Consider the following 24061-nt stretch of genomic DNA (forward strand, 5'->3'; position numbering starts at 1 on the left):
TGACCAATTTCCACACAGACTTACCAGCTTCCCCTAGGTGCAACCCGATAGCACCTTCCTTGCAACTCTTCAGCATGCCTCTGGCTTATGGCCCCAGGGGCGCTCAGCTGCCATGGCTTTGGGTTCCACACCTCCACATGCACAACCTGGAGGTGTGGAAAACGAATGCCCATGGGGCAGTTTTTGACCAAGGGGTGGGAACTGATGGATCAAGCTTGCCATGTTCATCACCTGGTATCATTCTGAATGCATTTGAAAAGGGTCCCCAGAAGGTCCTATGAGAATGAACTTCAGTTGCCAATAATGGTGGCTAATTTGTAAGCCCATCTTTTTATTGATTTTCCCTCATTTTTTGCTTCACTCTTCCAGGTCTTAACCTGGACTCACTCCCCAAATAAACTATGTGCAGGCAAGCCTTTGTTTCAGGCTCTGCTTTTGGAGACCCACACTATGACAGGGTCCATGGAGCTGCTGGATGAATTTATACTGCAGGTGTTCAAGGAACATTGCCCCAACCCAAGGCCTGTATCGAGGGAGAAGGAGGGATGTCAGAGAAATCAGGCTATGTCTTCTGTGAGCTAAGGGCCCCAATGTCTGTCTTTACCTATATTGGTCATCCGGTCATTGCTGGCTGATGTACTCTTCAGTGGTGTAGAAACTAGACAAAGGTGATTGCTCTTTTAAGGATGTATGTGTTCTCTAAATTAGAGTTTCATCACCATCTAAAAGACTTGTGTGTGCTAGCCAGCTTCCAAAGTGAACCCTAATGACTCTTGCTTTCTCAAATTCATGCCCCACATAGTCCTCTCCCATCTTGGATAGGGCTCACCTGTGTAACCAATAAGATATTGTTGAAATGATCGAGTGTGATATTTGAGGCTAGATGGTGAAAGGCATTGTGACTTCCACTTTGTTCTTTCTTGGATCACTTGCTCTGGGGGAAACAAGTTACCATGTCATGAAGGCATTTAAGAAGCTCTGTGGAGATGTCCCTGTGGCAAGAAAATGAGGCTTTCTGTGAATAGCCAGCCTCAACTTCCCAACTACTACTATTCCTCTTGCTACTATAACAAATTACTACAAATGTAGTGGCTTAAAACAATACAGATTTATTATCTTATAGTTACAGAGGTCATAAATCCCAAATCAGTCTCTCTGGACTAAAGTCAAGGTGCTGGCAGGACTGGCTCCTTCCTGAGGTGCAAAGGGGAAAATCTGTTTCCTTTGGCTTCTCAAGACCACCCACATTCCTTGGCTCATGTGTCCCTTCTTGTATCACTCCAACCTCTTGCTTCTGTTTTCACATCTTCTACTATTTATCCTTTTTTTAAAAAAATTAAAAAAATTTTTTTAGATAATCTCTATACCAACGTGGGGCTCGAACTCACAAACTCACAACCCTGAGATCAAAAGCTGCATGCTTTACCTACTGAGCCAGCCAGGTGCCCCTCTACTATTCCTTCTATACTTTTAACTCCATCTTATATGGACTCTGTGATTACATTGGGACCACGTGGATAATCCAGCATTATCTCCCCATGTTAAGATTCTTAACCAAAGCATATCTGCAAAGTCCTTTTTTGCCATGTAAAGTAATATATTCACAGATCCTGGGTATTAGGACACAGACATCTTTTGGGGAGCTTTTTCAACCTACCAGCTGTATCAGTGAGCCACCTGGGAAGCAGATCTTCCATCCCCAGTCAAGTCTTCAGATGATTGTAACCTCTACTCACAACTTGACTACAACCTCATGGAAGACCTGAGGCAGAAATGCCAAGCCAAGCCATTCCTAAATTCCTGATCTGCAGACATGTGGGATTATACATTTTTATTATTGTTGTAAGCTACCAAATTTAGGGGTAATTTGTTACTAAGCAATAGATAATTAACATAAAATGAAAAAGTTCAATAGTATTTAGAAATCCATTCACATTTGCATAGGAAATATTAATAGCTTTGTTAAAGAAAAAAATGCCTTTTAGATTTTTTATAATTTCAGCTGTTGGAAATACTTTATTAGTTGCTAATAAATGATTTTAACTTTCTTATCATCTACTTAAGTGAGGGAAGTTTTTGTTGATGTCAAATTCTTAAAAATGTGAAGAGATAATCATTTAAAAATCTTAGGACTGAAGAGGAATGAGGAAGAATAGAGGGTAATGCTAATTCTTTGTGGGTTGATGCAGATGTTCTAAAATTAGATTGTGGTTATAGTTGCATAATTCATAAATACACAGTCAAGAGCAATATACATTCCAGAAAGAGACATTATCCTTATTATATTAGACAGCAATAAACTTGCCCTTTTCTCTGAGCAAACACTGGGAGGGAGACAATGTCTTTAGTTTTCCAAAGTTGTTCACAACACAAACATCTTTGAAAAGGTAGTGATCAAAGGTAGTGGGTGTCTGTACTAGCGAGGCATGCAGAAACATGAAAGGCTCATGGAGAATTGTCTCCCAACAGTGGAGGGGGAACTCTAAAGGTCCCTGAGACTTTACATGGGAGGGTCAAGAAAGCCGAAACATTTATAGTTATATTAAGACATTATTTGCTTTTTCCATTCTTATTCTTTCACGAATATACAGTGGAGATTTCTAGAGGCTACATGAAATGACATGATGTCATCACTCTAGTAGCTAAGAGAATGTATGTTTCTGTATTTATATGTTTTAAAAATTCCTCCATTTTAATTTTTTTTAAAGATTTTATTTTTATTTATTTATTTGACAGAGATAGAGACAGCCAGCAAAAGAGGGAGCACAAGCAGGGGGAGTGGGAAAGGAAGAAGCAGGCTCATAGCAGAGGAGCCTGATGTGGGGCTCGATCCCATAACGCCGGGATCACGCCCTGAGCCGAAGGCAGACGCTTAACTGCTGTGCCACCCAGGCGCCCCCTCCATTTTAATTTCTAATACAGTCATTTCAATAGACATAACCCACAAAAAGCTCTTTGGGGTCCTCAATATTTTTTAAGAAGGTAAAAGAGTCCTAAGGTAGAAAGTTTGAGGACTGCTGCCCCAGGAAAATCGTCAGGGAGTACTGTTTATATGAGATGTTAGTCCTTCTCCCTCTCCAATGGGAAGGAGACTCCAACAGAATTGCTTCCAGACATTGTGAATACTCCAAGAAGGGAAGATGGGTATGTCTTTCCTGAGCTGTATGCCTGCTTAGGCAGTTGCTTGCTCAGACTGCTTATGTCCTAGTTTGAGCAGAAAGAGCAGAGATTTGAAGAGAGATTAATGGTTTTCCTCTGAGTGACTTGAACAGCATGCAGTACCAGGCTTCAACCATTTTGTCGGTCCTCTGCCCAAGACGACTGGGATGAAGAGGTTCCAGCAGCAAGGGGCAGTGGAGCGGATACTGGGGAGAGAAGAAAGCTGTGGACATTCTAGTAAATACTAGTAAATGTTTAACAACTGGCTTTTCATAAGAAAAAACTGGAACTGATTTGTAGTTTTTGCCAATTTGTTTGAATTCTCCCACCAGGGCTGATTTCAGGCTACCAATGGATTAATAAGCAGCTCACAAAATTTCAGAAAATTTAATGATTGGCCAGTTTGAGCTGGCTTGAGAATCTAACTGAATGAAGAGATTGGGATACACTGAGCTGGATCAGATTTCCTACACCCAGAACTAAATGGTGAGATGAGCCCTCCCTCAAGAACGCAGTGCGCCCTGACATGAACATACACTGTGCCTCCCAAAAGAAGCAATGACTGGACTGCTGCCATGTTGGAGGAGTGGATAATTAGGATGGTCAAGTGAAAACCACGACAGCACCCTTTAAGTAGGACCCAATACCCCCACCCGCTCATTCTCACCCAAATAGTGGAGATGCTCAAAGAAAGATGAGGACCCCACCTCTTGTGCCCTACAGGTTTCAGGCCATAGTTATGCTCATATTAAATTAAGTTGAAATTTATTGAAATAAAAACGAAAAAAATTAATCTTCTGGACAACTCATGGAAAAACTATGAATAGACTGAAATGGGGAAGTGGGTTAGGAAACCGTCAAATATCTAGAATTCAAAGTTAAAGAGCTGATCTAAGGAGGTGGGAGATGGGAAACTGGGAGCAGATTGGGGCCAGATGTAAGAGGTGAAGTTACCTGACTGAGTGATCTGTTTTATATGGTGGGCAAGAAGCAAAAGATGTCAAGATCGACTTCTATTTTCCAACTTGGAAGGTTAAATATAGTTTTGTATTTGGGGAATTAAGATTGTTTAAAATTGGCGTGAATTTAGAAGACATTGTTTTACATGTATGTTGAAGTGGAAGAGTCCTATCTGAGTAGTGAGCTGAGATAAAGATGATGAGCATGTCTCAGTGTGTTAACAGTTGTTAAGATTCATGCTAATAACACTGTTTTCGCTTGTTGTAGAGCCTTATGTAAATGGTATTATATTCTGTTTGGTCTTCTGGGACTTAATTATTCTATTCATTATGTTTCTAAGATTTATCCACACCCAGTTGTGTATAACTGTAGTTCACTGATTTCCACCGAGGAGTGTTCTACTGGGTGAATATATCAGAGTTCATTTATCCATTCTTTGATGGGTATTTGTGTTGTTTTCAGTTTTGTGTTAAAATTATGCATACTACGAAGGACATTCTTCTAGTGCACATATCAGGAATATGACGAGGAAGACAACGGTGTATTTAAAATGTTTTAAATTCTTATGGTGTGGTAAACTCCGTGGGTATTTAGTCTATTAGTGTGATTTGTAATTTACAAATATATATCTTCTTTCGCATGCATGATATATTACACTTTAAGAGAATAAAATAGTGCTACCAAGAAAAGTGGAAAGGGAGACTAGGGGATGTTGGTTTAGAGAGGAAAGCGCCGCACTCTTAGATGGGGGGGGCGGGCAGAGAAGGCTCAATGAGAAGGTGGCATTTGGGCAAGACCTCAGGGAGACGAGGGAGTGGCCATGAGGAGGTGTGGGGAAAGAGTATTAAAATACAGATGTCATGTGAACAAGTGAAAAAGAAGACTTGAAGAACGGTTAGTAAAAGGAATCTGCAGGGAGAGATGAGGGGCATAGTATCAGTTATAACAGCTGTTCCCATTCTTCCTTTTGAGTTCCCCCTCTGTCCAGTTGGAACAGCTGTTGCCAGCGGGATTTATGGCCCCTAGAAACAGATCTCTTCCGTTAGCTTCACCAGAGTGAGGAAAATCCCCTTTCCTCTTAGCTTTTGGGAAACACACGCGCGCGCGCACACACACACACACACACACACATAGGACTTTCCCAGAATATTTGCACATAGAAGTGGATCCATTTACAAGACACATTTGGTTTGTTCTAAAGACAGTAAAATACAGCCCTAATTGACCTTGGCATCACTTCTGTACTGTGAGTCAAACCTATCTGGCAAAGCATATTTGAAGGTTCCTCCTTTGAGTCTTTGGGTAATCCCCTGTTCTGATTTCTGTTCCTCCATTTTCTCTCAGGCTTCACCCTCTTTCTGAAGAAGGACTGCGGCAAATGAAACGCTGGGCCTTCCGCTTAGGTGCACAGGTACGTAGTGAGTTTACACGTACCTTTTCTGGAGAAGGTATTCTTGTCCACAAAATACATCAGAAATGTATCTCCACATTTCCTCACATTTCCTCGAGTCATCTGCCCTGTGGTAAAGAGATTTTTTTCCACTCAGTTCATAATAAGCCTTAGAGGAAATGAGATTTTAAATAAACTTTAAACGTGGTTACTAAAACCATATTGGCTCAAAAAAAAAAAATCCAAAGGATAAGTAATTATCCTTAAAAAGAACTATAACCGGTATAGTTTTGTTTCCTGGTAGATGTTTAAAACTTCCCCATTATTCTCTTAAAACAACTAACAATGCTACTATTGATCACAAGATATGGGAAAACTCACCCAGTTTCACGTCGTCACAAGTCATTGTACCCATGTATTTGCTGGTGGTGGAAAAATACTTTTGGCAAAAAAGCACCTGCTATGATAAACACGATCAGAGTATCATGCAAATTTCTCAGGCCACACCAGCCTTAGAGAGGATGAGCAAATTGTGTTCCACCCAGTGGATTTCTGGGACATCCACGTTCCTGTCACATAGTGTCCGAGTTGATTCCTAACCTTGCCGTGAAATCTGGGGAACTCTGGGTCTCCTTGGCAGCCATGGCAGCCACTGTTGGTGTCCTGGTACAGCTCTGGCCTACCTACTAGCTTTCTCTCTGATGGTTGCCGTCCTGCTTGGACCTTGACCAGATCACTGTTGATCTCCTTTTTTTAATGCAGCTGAGATACAAGTAGCCTGTTTCTGGTGGCTTGTTAAAAGCCTTCTGTCTTAGAACTACAGTGACACCCCTAATTTCAAAGTCTTTTTCCTCTTACAAAGCGGAGGCATTCGAACAGGCGAAGAGGGGAAGGAGGGAAGTGTCTGGGGAAACTCTCCTAGCGCGTTTGGCCTTCTGTGGAGTCAGAAGCCGGGGTTTGGTGACAGAGTGAGAGTCCTCTGGTGGGCAGAAAAGCCACTGTCCAGCTGAGGCCTGCGGCAGCTGGGCCCCAGGGGCACGGGGCGCCGGTCAAGAACAGGGCTGTGTGTTGAACTGTACTAGAACGGCCTGATGGCAGACCCTCTGAGAAACATCCCTACGGGACTACGGTAGTAGATTGCCGGGTTCGAGTATATTGAAGAAACTCCCACCATGGGAGACGGAGGATGCAGTAGGGAGTGGAGGGTTGCTGCCGCTCCCTCAGCTGTTTAGACGGTGCGGAAATGCCAGGGAGTAGCAAGCCAGTGCTGCCTGGGGTGCGCTGGGCTTTCAGGCGCAGGCTTTCCAGTCACTGAGTCCATGCATCAGCCCCCTTAGTCTAAATTCTGTGACAGGAATAAATAAACACGGTGGTATTTCTTGGTCAGAGAAAGTGTCCTCCAGCCGTGGCTCAACTCTACATAGTTAGTTTTTCCATGACCCAGCTTCGACCCAGGCAGGCAGGTCTCATGGCAAGGAAAAGAAGGTAGAAGAATCAGTCTTAAAGCCTGTGTTTGGAATCGATATTGGCCCTCCACTCACATTTTATTGGCCCAAGCAAGTCACATTGGCAAGCCTGCTGTCAAAGATGTGACAGGGTCTAATCTTACCATGGTGTGGGACAGGCAATATTTGAGAACAGTGATACAGCTTGACATATTATGTGAACTTGAGCAAGGCATTTGACCTCTCTGAGCCTCCGCTTTCTCCTATGTATAGAGGACGATAATAGTATTTACCCTTCAGGTTGTTCAGAAGGTGAAATGAAGTGATGCGTTTAAATGCCATGTAAGTGTGAGAGTGAAAATAATTAAAACGCTGCTCCAGAATTGTCCTTCCTCAAATATTATCATCTCAAAGAGCTGTGTAATTTCTCTCTTTGCAATTTTTTTGTTCAATATAAGAAATAATCATAAGAAAAATACACATTTTCTATAAAGCTATTTGCACATGTGAAAAGGCATCTTTTCAACATTGAAATTTTCCCTTAATTATTTCACTTCCCCAAAAGTTGTGTGATACAGTAAAAGTTACTGATGTGTGAATCTCCCCACAACTCCCTGCCCCCTTCCTCATAAGAAAGATCATATAATAAAAAAGAAAGAAAGAAAGAAAGAAAGAAAGAAAGAAAGAAAGAAAGAAAGAAAGAAAGAAAGATTAGCCTCTGCTTGCTTATTTTCTTCCCCTCCACTTCCAAAGAGGCCCTGCCATTGCCACCAGTTGTGTGGGGTATGGGGTGCAGGATTTGAGAATGAGGACAGGTAGCTGGAGCCTCAGAGTCAGGAGCATAAATGAGCAGAAGGAAGGGCCCAGTCACTGAGGAGGTGAGATGTTCTTTTCATGGGAAAGGAGAGAAAAGCCTCTTGGGACTGGGATCCTGGAGACTGCAAGTAGGGAACAGTTTTTCTAGGAAATTTTAGGAAAGGAGCATTTAGAAATATGAAATCTAAGGGATTTGACTTTGAATCAGTTAAGATTACAGTTAGCTGCAAGCAACAGAAAATTCTCTGAAGAAAAATAGCTTACCTAGGACAGAAGATTGTTCCTCTTCCTCAATCATTTTAAAAAGTCCAAATGTAGGTAATTCATCACCATCATGGGAGTTCCATGAACATCAGGGACTCAGGGTCTTTCTCTTCTCTCATTCCATTGTCTTTAGCATGCTCTCCCCTGGTGCAAAATAGGAGTTTCAGTTCCAGTCAGATCATCTGTACTGTTGCCAGCATAAAGGAGGAAGGAAGAGACAAGGCCTGCTGACACACTCTGAGGAGATTTTTCAGGAGTTGCCTTCAACGCTTGCACTTAAACTCGTTGCCCAGAATTTAGTCATGTGGCAGTATCTGGGAGAGGTTTCTATTTTATTTGAGGGGTCCAGTAAAATCCCAGGTTCTACTTCTAAGGAAGAGAAGGAAAATGGACATTGGGGCAGATAACTAGCAGACAACCCATAGAGGGGAAAGAAAATTTTAGGGTGGTATTGTAAACTATGCACTTCAGTATTTTTAACAGTCCTTGAAAAATGAAGAACTTGAGTTACTTTTAAATAAAACCTTGGTTTCTGCACTATATTTCATTGTCTGTGACATAGATTTGAGGCCGAGCCACGGGAGTTATGGTTTCGTGCTCAGCTAGCCACCATATCACCACTAAGTTCTCATTTCCGCTCACCACTCATGGGGTCCTCCCACTGAAACGTGTTCCTGCTCCCTTCCATATAACAATATAACCTTCCTGTGAGATAAGAAAGGACTTTCTTCCCACCGTCATTCCAATTTATTGGATTCCCCAATGGATGGCCTTGATGGAAGGCCTCATACACTGTGGAGACATACATACATATTTAATTATATTTAACATTTCACCTTTTTAAAAAATTCTTATTCTCTTTTTTGGAAGCTTGGAAACCAGGTCAAATGGCATCACACAAATATCATAGTCAAAAGCACTTCTCTCTTAAGAACCTCAGCGTTCAAGGCAGAACCCAGGGACCTCAGACTCTTTCCTATGTCAAGAAGTGGTTTCTGCTCTTAGGAGATTTAGGAAATTCTCTGTTGCCTGACTCCTTTTATATAAAGTTGTTCATGTTGAAGTCCTGTGAACCTCACCCCAGACACCCTGAAGTCTTTGCTTCACTTTTACCAAGTATCATATTAAGATTCAGTGCTAATTTGCCATCTTCAGACGGTTATCTTGGGAAGCCCAGGTTCCAGATATAAGCATAAAAACTAATTGTTCACTTTCCTTTCTCTTCAGGATGTTAGTTATAAATATACTATATTATAAGATAGTTTTTGTTTTAGAAGCAATAGATGTTCATTGCGGAAATTTAGAAAAGTATAAAGAAAGAAAAAACAAACACATCCTAACCATCTTAAACATGTTCACGGGAGGGGCCCCTGGATGGCTCAGTAGGTCAAGTGTCTGCCTCGGCTCAGGTCATGATCCTGTGGTCCTAGGATCAAACCCCAAGTCCGGCTCCCTGCTCAGCAGGGAGTCTGCTTCTCCCTCTCCTTCTGCCCCTTCCCGTGCTAACTCACGCACACGCATTCTCTCTCTCTCTCTCTCTCTCTCTCTCTCTCTCTCTCTATATATATATATATATATATATAAAATCTTTAAAATAAATAAATAAATTACATGATAAACTTCAAAATTAAAAATCTCTAAAAAAACATGTTCATGGGATTCTCTCTGGTCTTATCTCTGGGCGTTTATATGTGTATGTGTGTACATGTGTCTTTTTAGCAAAATTAGGAATAGTCTACAAATATACACTTTTTATGTGTTCTGCTTTCCAAGTGAGCAATATCCACAAATACTCTTTGGAAGCATGATTTGTTCATTGCTGCATAGTACCTAGTTCTATACGCCATTAAAAATCCATTTCAGTAGGGATTGTTTTTTGTTGTTTCATTGTTAAAGATTAAATGACTTTGACAACCACATGGCAAAGCCAAAATTAGTACTCAGGGCTTAAAATTCTTAGTTCAGTGTTTATTTAGTTAGTATTAGCTCCTTGCGGTTAGGGACCATGCTTGCTTATCTTGGCTAGTTGCTAAAGATGGCCGCCCCACCAAATCACACCTCCCTACATTCATGCCTTGGGTAATTTTTTCCCACAGTGCATCTAGGCTTTTCTTGTGTAGCCAATAGAATTCAGTGGAAGTGAAGCTGATGACTTCTGAAGCTAGGCCATGGAGAGCCTGGCAACGTCTGCCTTGGTCTCTTTGTGCTCTGAAGGAATTCATAAGTGTGACTGCTGTGGGCTGCCTGGCTCTAAGGAAGCGTAATTTGGCTTTGTGCAGAGACTACATGGTGAGAGAGACAGAGGGAGAATGAGATTGACAGAGAGAGTGGGAGAGAGGTTGCGAGGGAGGGAGGGCCAGCAAGCTCCAGTTGTTCCAGCCATCCCAGTTGTGAAACAAGCCAACTGGGATGTCCTGACCAGTCAAGCCTTCAAACGACTCCAGCCCCAGCCACCATCTGATTGTAATTACGTGAGTGACCCTGAGTGAGGACCGCCCAGCTGAGCCCAGTCAACCCACTGAACTATGAGAGAACATAATGAATTATAGTATTCCTTTTTCAATTTTTTTTGTATAACATAAAATTTATCATTTTGACCATTTGTAAGTATACAGTTTACTGACATTAAGCACATTCACATTATTACACAGTTGTCACCACTACCTGCTTATAATGTTAAGGCATTAAGCTTTGGGGTGGTTTGTTATGTAGTGATAGGTAATCAAAGCACTGTTATATTAACTCTGATATCTTCAGCACCCAGCAGGAGCTGGCATGCTTAGTATTGTAGATGATTGGAAAACATTCGTTAGATGAGTATATAAACATACAAGATTACTCTCATATACACATGTATGTATGTAATTGTGAAATTTCCTTAAAATTACAATGCTAAAAAAAGAGTCACTTTTAACTTTGTTATTTTGTGGTTTTTTTCAGTCTCCTTTCTCACTGGACTAGATCAGTGAAGACCAATTTGGTATTTGTAAAACGGAGTAAAGCCAAATATCCTAAATAGCTGATTAGAAAATTTCCTTTCAAAATCATTTATTATTTGGTTTGGGAACCTTGCTTTTTAATAAGTACAATTTGGTTTTGCTCTGAAACTCCAAAATTAAAAAAAAAAAAAAGAATTAAGCCTCCACAAGGCTGTGGAAGTGGTGTTGCATCTTTCCTCATGTTTCCATCACGGGACGGAGGGGACAGGTGAGAGGTGACAGGGGAGGTGTCATGGAGCCAGCGTGACCATGGCAGGTGCTCAGGTGGGTACATTGCATATGGAGAAAAGTATGATTTTACCTGGTTTCTGGAACTCGAAATTAGAAGAACTAGAATTGTTGTCACACATTCTTTGCCTCACCCTCTTCTTTGCCCTCTTATGGCAAAAGACTGGTCTCAGAAGAGCCAAGAAAATAAGGGTGGAGGGGGATCTGTGTAGAAAGAGGAGAAAGAGGACACTTTCATGCGGTTTGTACTTCCTCCAGGAAAGAGAGAATTAGAGCTCTTACATGAGAAGCAGAGCACTGTTTCCTCTGTTCCTCTTTTCTGCCACTCCCTCCCTCCCTCTGTAACCAAAGTACAAAACATATATCATGTGAAATTGGGCAGAATAAGAGAGGACAGCAGCCCTCCCATGAGCTGTGGAAGGAACTGGGACCTTGGCTGAGGGACAGATGTGTGTGTCTTCTGTGTCTTGAGCCAAGTGCTGTGGGGACAACTTTACAGGCCTGGCCATCGAGGTTTGGGTCCTTCACAATCAGAGAGTCCCCATTCCCTGCTAAGATAGGAAAAATTTAATGCCAAGAGGCTGGCACAGAGTGAACTGTTCGCCCAGCTGCTCTGACAGCAGCATGCAGGAGCCCCGGTGCTAACATCGCCAAGCTGCACAGGGTCCAGGGGTCACCAGGGGGAAGTATCAGCCACGCTAAGGACCCTTCTGTGCTACTGAAAATCAAAACCCTTCTGATGTTAAAGCTGAGAGCCCTGAGATGGGCCTGGCCACGTTGCAGAGGGCATCCCTTCCACCCTGAATGCGCGCTGTCTTGCCCCAAACACGTCGAACCACGGCAAGCAGAAACAAACCTCAGAACTCCTACAAAGTATTCCAGGAGTGCAAGTTTCATCCTGTAGGAGAACTGCAGTAGAGATTACCAGCACACATTTGAGACTTCCATAAAAATGACATGAAACACACACAGAAAGGTGGGACTACTTAGGTTGCTGCCAAGTTTCTAACTCACAAAGGGGCGTGCTTTTCTCAGGGTTGTTACTGAGGCCTGGCTGCTTGCTGTGCACAATCGAAGAGATGTGGAGAGGCTCCTTCCCACTTTGAATTTTTTCTGGCTAACCTAATTCCAATTTCAGCTTTCAACATTGTGCTGCTCAGATTACCCACTTTAAACAGTCAACCTCCTGGCTCTCTTCTCTGTTCTCCCGGGAAATGTGGGTGCTGGCTGACTAGCCGTGGTACGAGCTACTTGGTCTCACCCTGGTGCAGAGATGTTTTGTCTTGTGCGACTTCAAAAAGCTCCTTTGATAACTTGATTTTGGCTTCTTGCTTAAATATTGAACAATCCAGCTTATTATCACTTCTAGTTTGTTTTTTAAATGATTTTTTTTTTAAATCACACCCACTAAATGCATCCAAACAATGTCCAATGTCTTCTTAAGCAAGTAAGAAAAGAGTATGAGCTACAGGAAGGCTGAGAAGTGTGGTATGATGCCATGTTTAACAGTTGTCCTCTCTGTTCTGGGGTTCTGTGCCTTCACCCTACCGGGTCAGAAGATTCAGCTGTGAGACCACCACGAGGGTCTTGTTGCCTAAATGAGCCCGATTATGTCAGACTAATTCTGACTGCTCACACTCAGCAGGCTCATTGGTGAAGCAGTGGACCAGCGGAAATGATTTACAGGGAATGAAATGCTGGGTCAAAGCACAGAACAACTCTTGGTAATTGGGATATTCAGTCATCCACAGAATATCTATTGATATTCAGCCAAGTACTAGTGTTCCTTCAAGCAGTTTGTGAAGCGCTGAGTTAGACCATGTGCGTTAAGACAGTTTCATTAGATCACCTCCACTTTAGGATGCTACTTAGTATTACCTCCTCTGGGGAGTCCTGTCTGACCCCAAAACAGTTTACCCCTGTCGCACCACTTAGTCCATAACGTGGTGTCTGAATCACGGGTCTCCGTCCCTCCTGGACTGGGTACTCTTCAAACGTATTAACCACAAGTTTGGCTTTGAAGAGTAAAAGAACCAACAAATGAGAAGTTGAATGGCCGAGCGCAACGTCAGATGTATGATATTGGAAGAGCCCTGCATGCAACGAGGCGCTGTATACTCCCCGGAGGTGCCCTGCGTCACGGAGATAGTCTTTCGCACCTTGCACAGTTGTTGACGAGAGAAAAACGAGATAAACTATATTATTTAACAAGCTTATCGTTGAATGTCTTCTTGGCGTTAAATACTGTGAAAACATTCCAAAGTGCTTAAAAATGCTATTGTTTCCACCTATTTCGGAATAGAATTCGGTTGGCCGACCGCTCTCACTGTACATCCACTGCTAGGCAGGGCCGCTTTCCATTGTTCTCTAGCATCCTGTTTTTGGATTTTCAGCTAGGAATTCACATTTCCTCCTAGTTTACTGCTATTACAACTTTGTAGTACTACTAGCAATATGAATGGTCCCGGAGGAAACCTGAACTGCATATTTTGATAACCTTTCTTTATGATCTGGCTTGGTTTAATTTGGATGTAGTTCAGGAAAAAGAAAGGAAAACAGAAAAAAAAAACACTTCACAGATTTGTTTCTTAATAATTAAATGTGATCCCTTAAGGATACAATGCCATTTTATTTTGATTTTTTTCTTTAACTTTTGTTACGCTTGCCGAGTTCCAAATAGTCAGAATGCAGTTTGGGTATGGAAAACAAGTTTGATAAATATCTGAATTTAAGTCTGTGTGGTAACTGGATACCAAAAATAAATGTAAGAAATATTTTCAAGATCTGAGAATATTTAGATCTTTTAAGAATTTTTTCAAATTTTTATTTTAGACAGAGCAAGCAGGCACATGAGCACGTGTGCGCAGGGACAGAGAGGGAGGGAGAAGAAGAGGGAGAGAGACTCTGAAGCAGGCTCCGTGCTGAGCACGAAGCCCGATGCGGGGACCACTACCTCAAGATCACGACCTGAGCCGAAACCGAGAGTCGGATGCTCAACTCACTGAGCCACCCAGGGGCCCCAGGAAAAAATTTAGGTTTTTAAAAAGTGTGTATTATATAAGTTAGTTGTTTACATGGTTTTGAAATGGTACATGCATTCATATATGACTGAAAGGAAGAGTCAGAAAAGAAAAGCATCTTTGCTTAGGAACAGCTAAATTTGGGAACTAACAAGAGTAGAGCAGATAGATAATTTAGTGAGTTGTTGCATGGAATAAATTTACCATAGTAAAAACCCCATTTACTTTGAGAACATTCTTATATTTTTCAAAATAACTCATAACATCATTTTGTATAATGGATGAGTTTCTTTCAGTGGTCATGGTTTCATAATTTGTAAAACCTAAAAAATGTCTAACCTTCTAGTTTAGAGTTTTGTTTTTGTATTTCTTTTCTAGATTGCTATGGCATATTAAATTGCTTTGGGTTGAGTGCTTTAAATTCCAAGGGATATGGCTCCCAAAGCCACTCCAATCAGCAGGCAGGAGGACAGAGCCATCGGCCTCCAGCAGCTATTTCAGTCAAATGGATTGTACGTGATTACAGATCTGATTGTGGTTCTTAACTAATGAAAAGGTTGGGTTTCAAAACTTTGAGGTTTGGGTCTCAGACCCTCATTTTCATAGAAATCCTGATGCAAATGATGCAGAAGTTCTGAGGTCACTCCCTCAGATAAATTTAATGTACAAAGTTGCTGGAAGAGTAACTTTAAATCTGAACTCGGATTGGGGGGGGGTGTCGGTCTCATTGGTCAGTGTCCCTACTGGGTTGCCTGTGGTATCAGAGCTGCGGTCTCAAAGGTCCTAAGGCTGAAGCCCTGGAGGGAGCTGCAGAGCCTTCTGTGGTTCAGGTTTATGCTGGCCAGGGTGCCTAAGGCAGGGGCTGCTTCAGGCAGCACTAGGGTGCGGGGGTGGGGAGTGGGGGGTGGGTTTCTGTCACTACGGGGTTGCATCAATTGCAGCCCAGAACGTTGGAGCTTTTTCAGCAACACTGGGGAGGAAAACTGGTGTCTGAGGGTAAAGTGGCGGGCAGGTGAGCCTGGGCTGCATGACTGTCGTAAGTTGTGTCTGTAACCCATACTTTTATTGTTACGATGGCTGTGTAACAAACGACTCCAAAACATAATGGCATAAAGGAACTTTTTATTACGTACATGGGCTGTTTGAACAGGGCACAATGATAGCAACTTATTGCTACAAGTCTGGGGCCTCATCCAGAAGACTGGAAAGCTGAGTGCTGGAATGATCTGAATGCTTGCTCACTCACATGTCTGCTGGTTGATTTGGCTGTTGGCTGGGGGGTCTTCCTAGGGCTGTCAACTGGAAGAGTTACATGTGGCTTTTCCATGTAGCCTGGGCTTCCTCTCAATATGGTGGCTGGCATTCAAGGGTAAGCATCTTCAGCAGGGCTGGCTTCCTGGCTTATGATCTCTGCCATCACACTAAGCCCCCCACACTCAAAAGGACCCCATGCTTAGTTTATTGTTCTGACACTATTGTCTTGAAATTTTAAATTTTGGAATAAGGCCTCTCCCTTTCATTTTGCACTGCATCCCACAGATTATGTAGTTAGTCCTGCTTGAGAGAGAGAACAGAGCAGGGAGTTGGGGGGGGGTTGTTGAGAAGGAAAGAGAAAACTAGCTAGAAGCTATATTACCCTTTTGGATCTAATCTAGGAAGTCAGACTTTTACTACATTGTATTTGTTAGAAGCAGGTCCCTGGAGTGTCCCATATTGGACAGGAAAGAATAGGTTCCACTGCTTGATGGAAGGATGTCGAGGTTCTGGGAGAGTATGTGGGAACATAAACATAGCTCTGGCAATTTTTGGAAAATACAATCTGCTACAAATTCTCTGCATGTATTTCTGCAGTTGCCACCTACTGGTAGAGGTGGTGTGTGTGTGTGTGTGTGTGTGTGTGTGTGTGTGTTTATAGTCTTGTGCAAAAAAGTGTTAAAATTAAAGTTAGAGATTGAGGCACCAAGATAGACTTGATCTGATACTCTACAGCCAGTTCATAATATGCACCATTTACATTCCATGACTTGAATCCCCTCAACCACTTTCAAATTCCAAGAGTTGCTACAGAGAATTTTGTAGTGATATCTTTGGAAAAAGAAGTTACTGCATCCTAGGGTGTGGTGTGGGTATTACCCCCTTTGCTCCAACTTTAGTAAGAGGAGACCTCCATGGGTTCATTGGGAGTGTTTTGAACTGTGTTTCTTGCAGTTGGGATTCTCAGAGGATTGGTACCCAGCTTACATTTTAGAAAGCCAAACAGGGGAATGGACCTCCAGTTATGAAATGAATAAGTCTTAGGAATAAAAGGCACTAGGGAATATAGTCAATGGTATTGTAATAACATTATATGGAGACAGATGGTACCTACACTTGTGGTGAGCACAGCATAACGTACAGACTTGTTGAATCACTATGTTGTACACCTGTAATTAATGTAACACTGTGTGTCAACTATACTCCGTTAGAAAAGAAAGCAACAAGTCCTAACAGGCCAATGGCAACATAAGTGGTATCTTTATTTTTTTAATCTAATTTTATTGAAGTTTATTACTTATTACTGTTATTTTATCTCAAATAAGTTTTATTTTATTTATTATTTTATTAAAATATTTTATTCTTTTTTTAAAAAAGGTGACTTAATTAATAATGTCTTTATTATCCCACCTCACAGAGTAGACAAGGTAGGTAGCTCCAAGTAAGGGTTATTTGTGGGCTCACCATTCACGTCATAGGGATTACAGCAGACTTGACCACACCCATGAGGAACATGTATCCTTCCAAGGAGAAGCCCAAACTGGACATCCCTTGAGGTCCGTTGGGTGTTACCAAACCCTCTCAGAGGTGATGGAAAGGAGTCTATTCTAATGGGACCAACGTACACTTGATTTTCTCCATGAAAGGGGAAGGGAGGTGCAGGGAGCCTCTTCCCCTGTGCTTTGGAGATGACTGCTGCAAATACTTGGATTCAGTCAAGCTCCAGATTCCAAAGGAGCAAAGGAATATTCTCTGTGGACTAGGCCTGAGGGTCACTTAAGTGAGTCAATGTGAATTTATCATTGACTTTGTCTAATAGGGCCCTAGAGGGGTGAAGGACCAGAAGCCAGAAGTTGGAGTTGATAACAGATTAAATAAGGGTGATAGAAGCATGACTAGGGTGATCCACTCTTCTGGTTTACCCAGGATGGAGGGGTTTCCCAGGACATGGGACTTTTCAATGCTAAAGCAGGGATACACCCTGACGAACTGGAATGGTTGTTTACCCGACCCTTGACAACCCATAATAGGATGCATCTGTCCAGGACAAGGGAACTGCAAGGGAGGGGTCCAGGAAAGACCCTACAGGACACTTAGGCAGTGTTCATAAAAGAAAGACTCATTTGTAAACATTTAAAACATTTAAGCAAAGCCAGTTCATGAAGGACATTGCCTATCCCCTTACTGTTTCTCTTTGTTGTCCTGGTTCTAGCTCCAACCTAGAAACTGGCTAGTAAGCTGCAGAAAGAACATCGGGAAAGAAGAGGAAAAGCACAAGGTGAAGAAATCGTGAATAACCTTCCACGGAGAAGCAGCCCAAGCAAGGGGGCAGGAGGTTTAGCATTAAATCAGATCCAGTTTCAGATTATGTAAGATATTCTAATTAGTGGATTTAAGTCTATTTGTTACTAAAGTGACTGTAGGATATCCTTGTCTTGACGTAGATATCTGAGTGTCTGCAAAAGTCACAGGGTATGTCTGAATGTTTGTCCAAGGGCAAGGGAAGGTTAATTCCACCCAACCCACGTGTAGTGGTTATGGATCATAAAAACAGGTGCTGTGATTTCATCATGGGTCATACTTGTTCAATACACTGTTACACTTGAAATTTCAAAACTCCTGCTCTAAGAAGTAACAAATTGCCTGCCAGAAAAATAATTTGCCAATTCTCTTATTCCACTTTTTAAGGATTATGCATTTTCCATGAACTGTTTAAAATCCTTTGGATGATGATCTAGTTAAATATAGGGGAAAATTCCACCCTTTCCACCCCTTGCTCAACCCTTAGTAGCACCCAATGGCCATCCGACTAGATGCCAAATATTTGCTTCTCCTTAGGCCAGACACCAAAGGATTCCAGGAAATAAACATGAGATCTTCCACAGAGAACCATGGGTTTATTTATTCTCTGAGATGATCGTCAGAAATGACTCAGCTTTGTACACCTCCACCCCACTCCCTTAGTCAGGTAAACACACCTGCTCCTTTTACCTGTGCTCAGCTCAGTTTGTCGGCTTGTACTTGAATTCTGGCATACAAGAATTTCCCCTTCCTGCTGGCTTGTCAGTATTGCTACTTATTCCCACCTCATCCCTACACCCACCCATATCTGGCACCCAGTCTCAAGATCTGATGTCGATTTCCTGGTCTTTCTGGACCACAACCTCAGAAGCTTCTGACTCTCTAGCCCATAATTTCTGTGTTTAGGGCACTGATTCCTGGCACATTGGCACTATTGCTTGGTTTTCTTGGATCTGAACTCTAGTCTCAACTCTGTTAATAACTCTCGGTATAATTTTATGCAGTTGTTTTAACCTGTATGAAACCTCAGTTTAACCTTGGTTTCTTCCTCCATACAGCTGGGATAAAAAATAGCTGTATTGCTCAGAAATAACAATAGCCATGAAAGAAACAATGTGCAGGAACAATAGCCATGAAAGCACTTTGTATGAATTAGGTAGTAAAGGTATGAACGGTATTATTATCAGTAAATCTGGTTACCAGGCTGGAGTTGGGATTTCCAAAATTATTACCTTATCTTTACCCTTACCTTTCATTACTGCCTCTGTTGGCTGTTTGCCTAGATCTCTGTTGACCTGATATCCTGAATGCCAATATCTACCTGCCCACCTGGACCATCCTTCTAGCATGAGTGTCCTCCTATTGCATCATGAGAGGGTCAGTTACTCTTCTGCCTTCAAATCCAGGTGAGGCTCCTGAGCTTTCTCTATTTGATTATTTTCTCTAACCGGATCTCCTAATGACTACAGAGGCTTGTACAATTCAGTTGAAACAACACTCCCTTCTGTCCTCATATCAGTCCTATGGAGGAAAACCAGGCAAGCAAAGTGGCCTGGAAGCCAGCTGAAAAAGTGTTGTAAAAAGGAAGAATCGTACAAGTCTGTCAAATGCTAATAGTCAAGGAAGATGAGGCCTGAAAAATGATCATTGGATTTACCAATGCGTAAGTTACCAATGAGCTTGATAGCAAATTTGGAGAAGTAATGGCAATAAGGGTTTGATTAGAGTAGGTTCAACAGAGAGCAGAAAGAGCTAAATTGAAGCAGCAGGTATAGGCAGCTCTTTCAAGGAGTTTGTTGTTGTTAAGGGAAGGAGAAGAATGGGAAATAGCTGAAGAGACATATAGGATGAAGAGTTTTGATCAATGAACACAGAAATGAAAGCATGTCGGTAGGCTGATAGGCAAGACCCAGTAGAGAGGAATAAATTAGGGAAAATTTCTGGAGCAATGGCTTGAGTGAGTTCGAGGCGATGAGATCCAGTGCACTGTTGGAGGAGTTGGTCTTTAGGAATATGGATGACTCAACCTTAGTGCAAGAAAGGAAGCAGAGCATGAGCACACGTGCAGGTGGGCGGGTAGATGTGGAGGGGCTCCTCTGATCGCATTCGTTTTCTTAGTTGCATAGGAGGCAGAATTATCATCTGAGAATGAGGATGGAGGAGGCGTTGGAGTTTGAAGAGAAAGAAAGTAAGACACAGTCACTTAGAAGAGTAAATGATCTAGGGAAATACAATGTAATTGCTGGACAGGGTTAATCACCCACATAATGTTGGCGATCATGAATCTACATTGATGTCATCAGTGGATTTTTCTCTAGATATGTTCATCTGTGTGGGTGTAGGCACAGAGTAGGCAGAATGTTGAATTTAACCAGGATTGGGTTTTATCCAAGGGAATTTGATGAAGGAAGAGCAAAGCAAAGAAGTTGGGGACAAATTTGAGGGAGTGATTATAAGTGACCATGGAATTTAAGCTGGGTAATGGGGGAAGTGTGTGAGGATATAAGGAGAACCAGTGAAAATGTAGGATCAGTGGGTTGGAGGTGTTTGTGGGTTTGGGGATTGTTGGAAATGGGGCTTAGGAAGCAAGCTGGAAAGAAAGGTAGTTATTGGCCAGAAAGCAGACTGTATAATGAGTAAACAAGGGGTGGGGCAGTGGTGAGGTGGGGGTGTTAGATGACTTCAATAAACCCAGTAATCTCTAGAATGGCATACTGGTGTGGCTTACAGGGTTCTCCCAGTTGTTCCATGGAGGCAAGTGGATAATGAGGGACCATTGTTTTATGCTAGTGTTCTTATTCTCATTATCATTATTTTTCAGTTTCAGTTGAGTACATGAGTATTAAAATAGAGTGAGGAAAGAGTGTGGAGTAATGATAATTAGTTTATGATAATTAGTTAGTCATTGATAATAGTTTAAGCCAGCTATGTAATTAATCTCAAAGTGTGCCTTGGGGTCCCCTGGAATTCCCCAAGACCTTTTTCAGGTCACAACTATTTGCATAATAAAAATAAGATGTCATTTTCCCATTTTTGATTTTTGTCTTGTGAATGTACAGTGGCTCTTTCCAGAGGCTACGTGACGTATGACAGCACAACAGATTGAGTGCAGAAGCAGATATGAAAATCCAGCTGTCTTCTATTAAGCTAGAAATTAAGGAGATTTCAAAAAGATGGTAAGACAATGCCAAGTTTTTGCTGTTTCTTTTTTCTGTTTTGGAAAATACCATTTTTCCCATAAAAAATGTTATTTATGTTGACTTGTAATGGGTTTGTTTGTTTTCAAATCCACCCATTTATTAAATTTACTGAGTGTCTACTATGTAATAGATGTTGAAGATTCTGAGATAATTTATACAGTTCACTGGATGATGGTGAAAACAGACACAGAAATAAATAAGACACAAGTTAATAATGGTATGATAATGTTTTCTGTCTGTGGGTAAAGCTACATTTCCCACTTTCTGTTCCTTTTTCCCAGAATGCTCCTCACCTCCATTCCCCATCTTCGCACAGCTGGTTCATTCTCATTTGAGGTCTCAGCTAAAATACTTCCTCCTCAGGAAGGCTTTTTCTCATTGTATCAGCCAAGTTACCTGAGGTTTTCTATAGCCAATCCCTTCCATATACACATCTGAAGACACTGCCCGATAGAATCAGAATATGGCAAATGTGATGGGATATATGTGATTAGTAATTCTCTTACAAAAGAATGCAGTGCTCAATTTCCTGGAGTTGCTTGCTATATCTTTTCCTGGCTCTGAGGAGGTAAGTAGCCATGTTGGGGAACCCTATGTGACAAAGAACTACAGGCAGCCTCAGGGAACCAAATTCCTCAGTCCTACCACAGCAAGAAACTGAGTTCTGCCAACAGCCCCAATGAGAGTGGGAGCACATCCTTCCCCAGAAGAACCTCAAGTAAGGCTGGAGTGTCAGACAAAATCTTTCTTTTTCAGCTTTATTGAGGCGTAAATGACAAAATGGTAAGTCTACAACTTATGATTTGGTATCTGTATGCACTGCATGAAGTTAATTAACATATATATAACCACACATATGACTTTTTGTGTGTGTGAGAATATTTAAGTTCTCTTCCCCTAGCAAATTTCAATTATCCAATCCAGTGCTGTCAGCTGTAGTCGCCATATTATATATACATTAGATAATCAGACCTTATTCATCTTATAACTGAAACTCTATTTACCAGTCTCTCCCTGTTTTGCCCACTCCCCAGCACCTGGCAACCACTTCTCTATCCATTTCTAAGAATTTGACCTTTCTTAAAATTTTTTAATTCCACATAAAAGTGATAGTATGCAGTATTTGTCTTTCTGTGGCTGGCTTATTTCACTTAGCATGATGTTCTCCAGGTTCATCCACGTTGCAAATGACAGAAATTCCTTTTTAAAAAGTCTGAATAACATTTATAGATATTCTTGATCCATTCATCCCTTGATGGACACTTAGATTGTATCCATAACTTAGCTATTGTGATCAAAGCTTGAATGAGCATGGGACTATGGATATCTCTTTGAGGTATGGTTTTGTTTACTTTGGATATATAACCTGAAGTGGAATTTGTGGATCACATGGAAATTCCACTTATAATTTTTAGGGGAACCTCCATAGTGTTTTCCATGGTAGTTTACATTCCCATGAACAGCGTAAAGGGGTTCCTGTTCCTCCACATCGTTGCCAACATTTGTGATCTCTTTTCTATTTAATAATAGCCATCCTAACAGGTGGGAGGTGATATCTCATTGCGATTTTGATTTGCATTTCCCTGATGATTAATGATATTTAGCATCTCTTCATGTACCTGTTGGCCATTGCATGTCTTCTTTGGAAAAATGTCTATTCAGTTCCTTTGCCCAATTTTTAACTGGGTATTTGTTTTTTTGCTATTAGGTTGTATGAGTTTCCTGTATTTTTCAGATATTAACCCCTTATTGGATATGTGGCTTGCAAATATTTTTTCCCATTCCATAGACTGCTTTTTTTTTCGTTTCGTTGATGGTTCCTCCTACTGAGCAGAAGCCTTTTAGTTTGATGTAGCCCCACTTTATTTTTGTTTAAGTTACCTCTGTTTGTGGTATCAAACCCAAAAAATCATTGCCAAGACTGATGTCAAAGAGCATTTTGAGTTTTCTTCTAGGAATTTTACTGTTTCAGGTCTTACATTCAAGTTTTTAATCCATTTTGAGTTGATTTTGGTGTATAGTGCAAGATAAGGGTCCAGTTTCACTCTTGGCATGTGACAATACAGTTTTCCCAACACCATTTATTGAAGAGACAACTCTTTCTCCATTTTATATTCTTGACTCCTTTTTCAAAAATTAATTGGCCATATATGCATGGGTTTATTTCTGGGCTCTCTGTTCTGTTCCATTGACCTATGTATCTGCTGTTGTCAATATCCTCCCGTTTTGCTTACAATAGCTTTGTAATACACATTGAGATCAGGAAGCGTGATGCCTCCAGCTTTGTTCTTTCTCAAGATCTCGAGATCTTTAGCTATTCAAGGTCTTTTGGGGTTTTATATGAAATGTAGGAGTGATTTTCTTAAATATCTGTGAAAAATACCATTGTCATCTTATAGGTATTGCATTAAGTCCGTGGATTACTTCGGATAGTACAGACATTTTAACAATATCAGTTCTTTCAGTCCACAAGCACAAAATATCTTTCCTCCATTTGTTTGTGTTTTCTTCAATCTCTTTCATCAGTATCTTATAGCTTTAGTGTATACACTTTTACCTCCTTGGTTAGATTTATTCCTAAGTATCCTATTCCTTTTGATGCTATTGTAAACGGGGTTGTTATCTTAATTTCTCTTTCTGATGGTTTGTTGTTAGCATATAGAAATGTGACCAATTTTCATATATTGATTTCTGTACATTGCAATTTTACTGAATTTCCTTACTAGTTCTAACGGTTTTTTTTTTTTTTTTTGGTGGAGTCTTTAGGATTTTCTATATATAATATCATGTCATCTGCAAATAGAGACAATTTTACTTCTTCCTATCCAATTTGGATGACTTTTATTTCTTTTTCTTGCATAATTGCTCTGGCTAGGACTTCCAGTACTATGTTGAATAAAAGTGGTGAGAGTGGGCATCCTCTGGAGAAGAACACAGTCGGCCCTTAAATGTATGTTAAATTAGAAGACTGATCCACAGCTTTCAAAGTTTACAGATGGACCCATTTAGGGAAAGACTGGGAAAT

General features: G+C 41.3%; 1 long non-coding RNA gene across 4 annotated transcripts; it reads right to left on the minus strand.

Annotated features, from left to right (window-relative positions):
- Positions 1-997: 997 nt before the first annotated feature.
- Positions 998-8296, minus strand: LOC123781336 (uncharacterized). Of its 4 annotated transcripts, none has more exons than XR_006776669.2 (4): positions 8035-8296; positions 5891-5966; positions 5554-5637; positions 998-1321 (listed from the first exon to the last, which is right to left on the minus strand). It is a non-coding gene; the product is annotated as an uncharacterized LOC123781336 (long non-coding RNA). The 4 variants fall into 4 exon arrangements; XR_006776671.2 differs by lacking the exon at positions 998-1321 and adding an exon at positions 1332-3365; XR_006776670.2 differs by lacking the exon at positions 5891-5966 and having other exon boundaries at positions 1013-1321; positions 8035-8285.
- Positions 8297-24061: the final 15765 nt, after the last annotated feature.

This window comes from Ursus americanus, chromosome 1 (genome assembly GCF_024610735.1).
Source record: "Ursus americanus isolate L20-20 chromosome 1, mUrsAme1.1.p, whole genome shotgun sequence".
In the NCBI taxonomy this organism is placed as follows: domain Eukaryota; kingdom Metazoa; phylum Chordata; class Mammalia; order Carnivora; family Ursidae; genus Ursus; species Ursus americanus.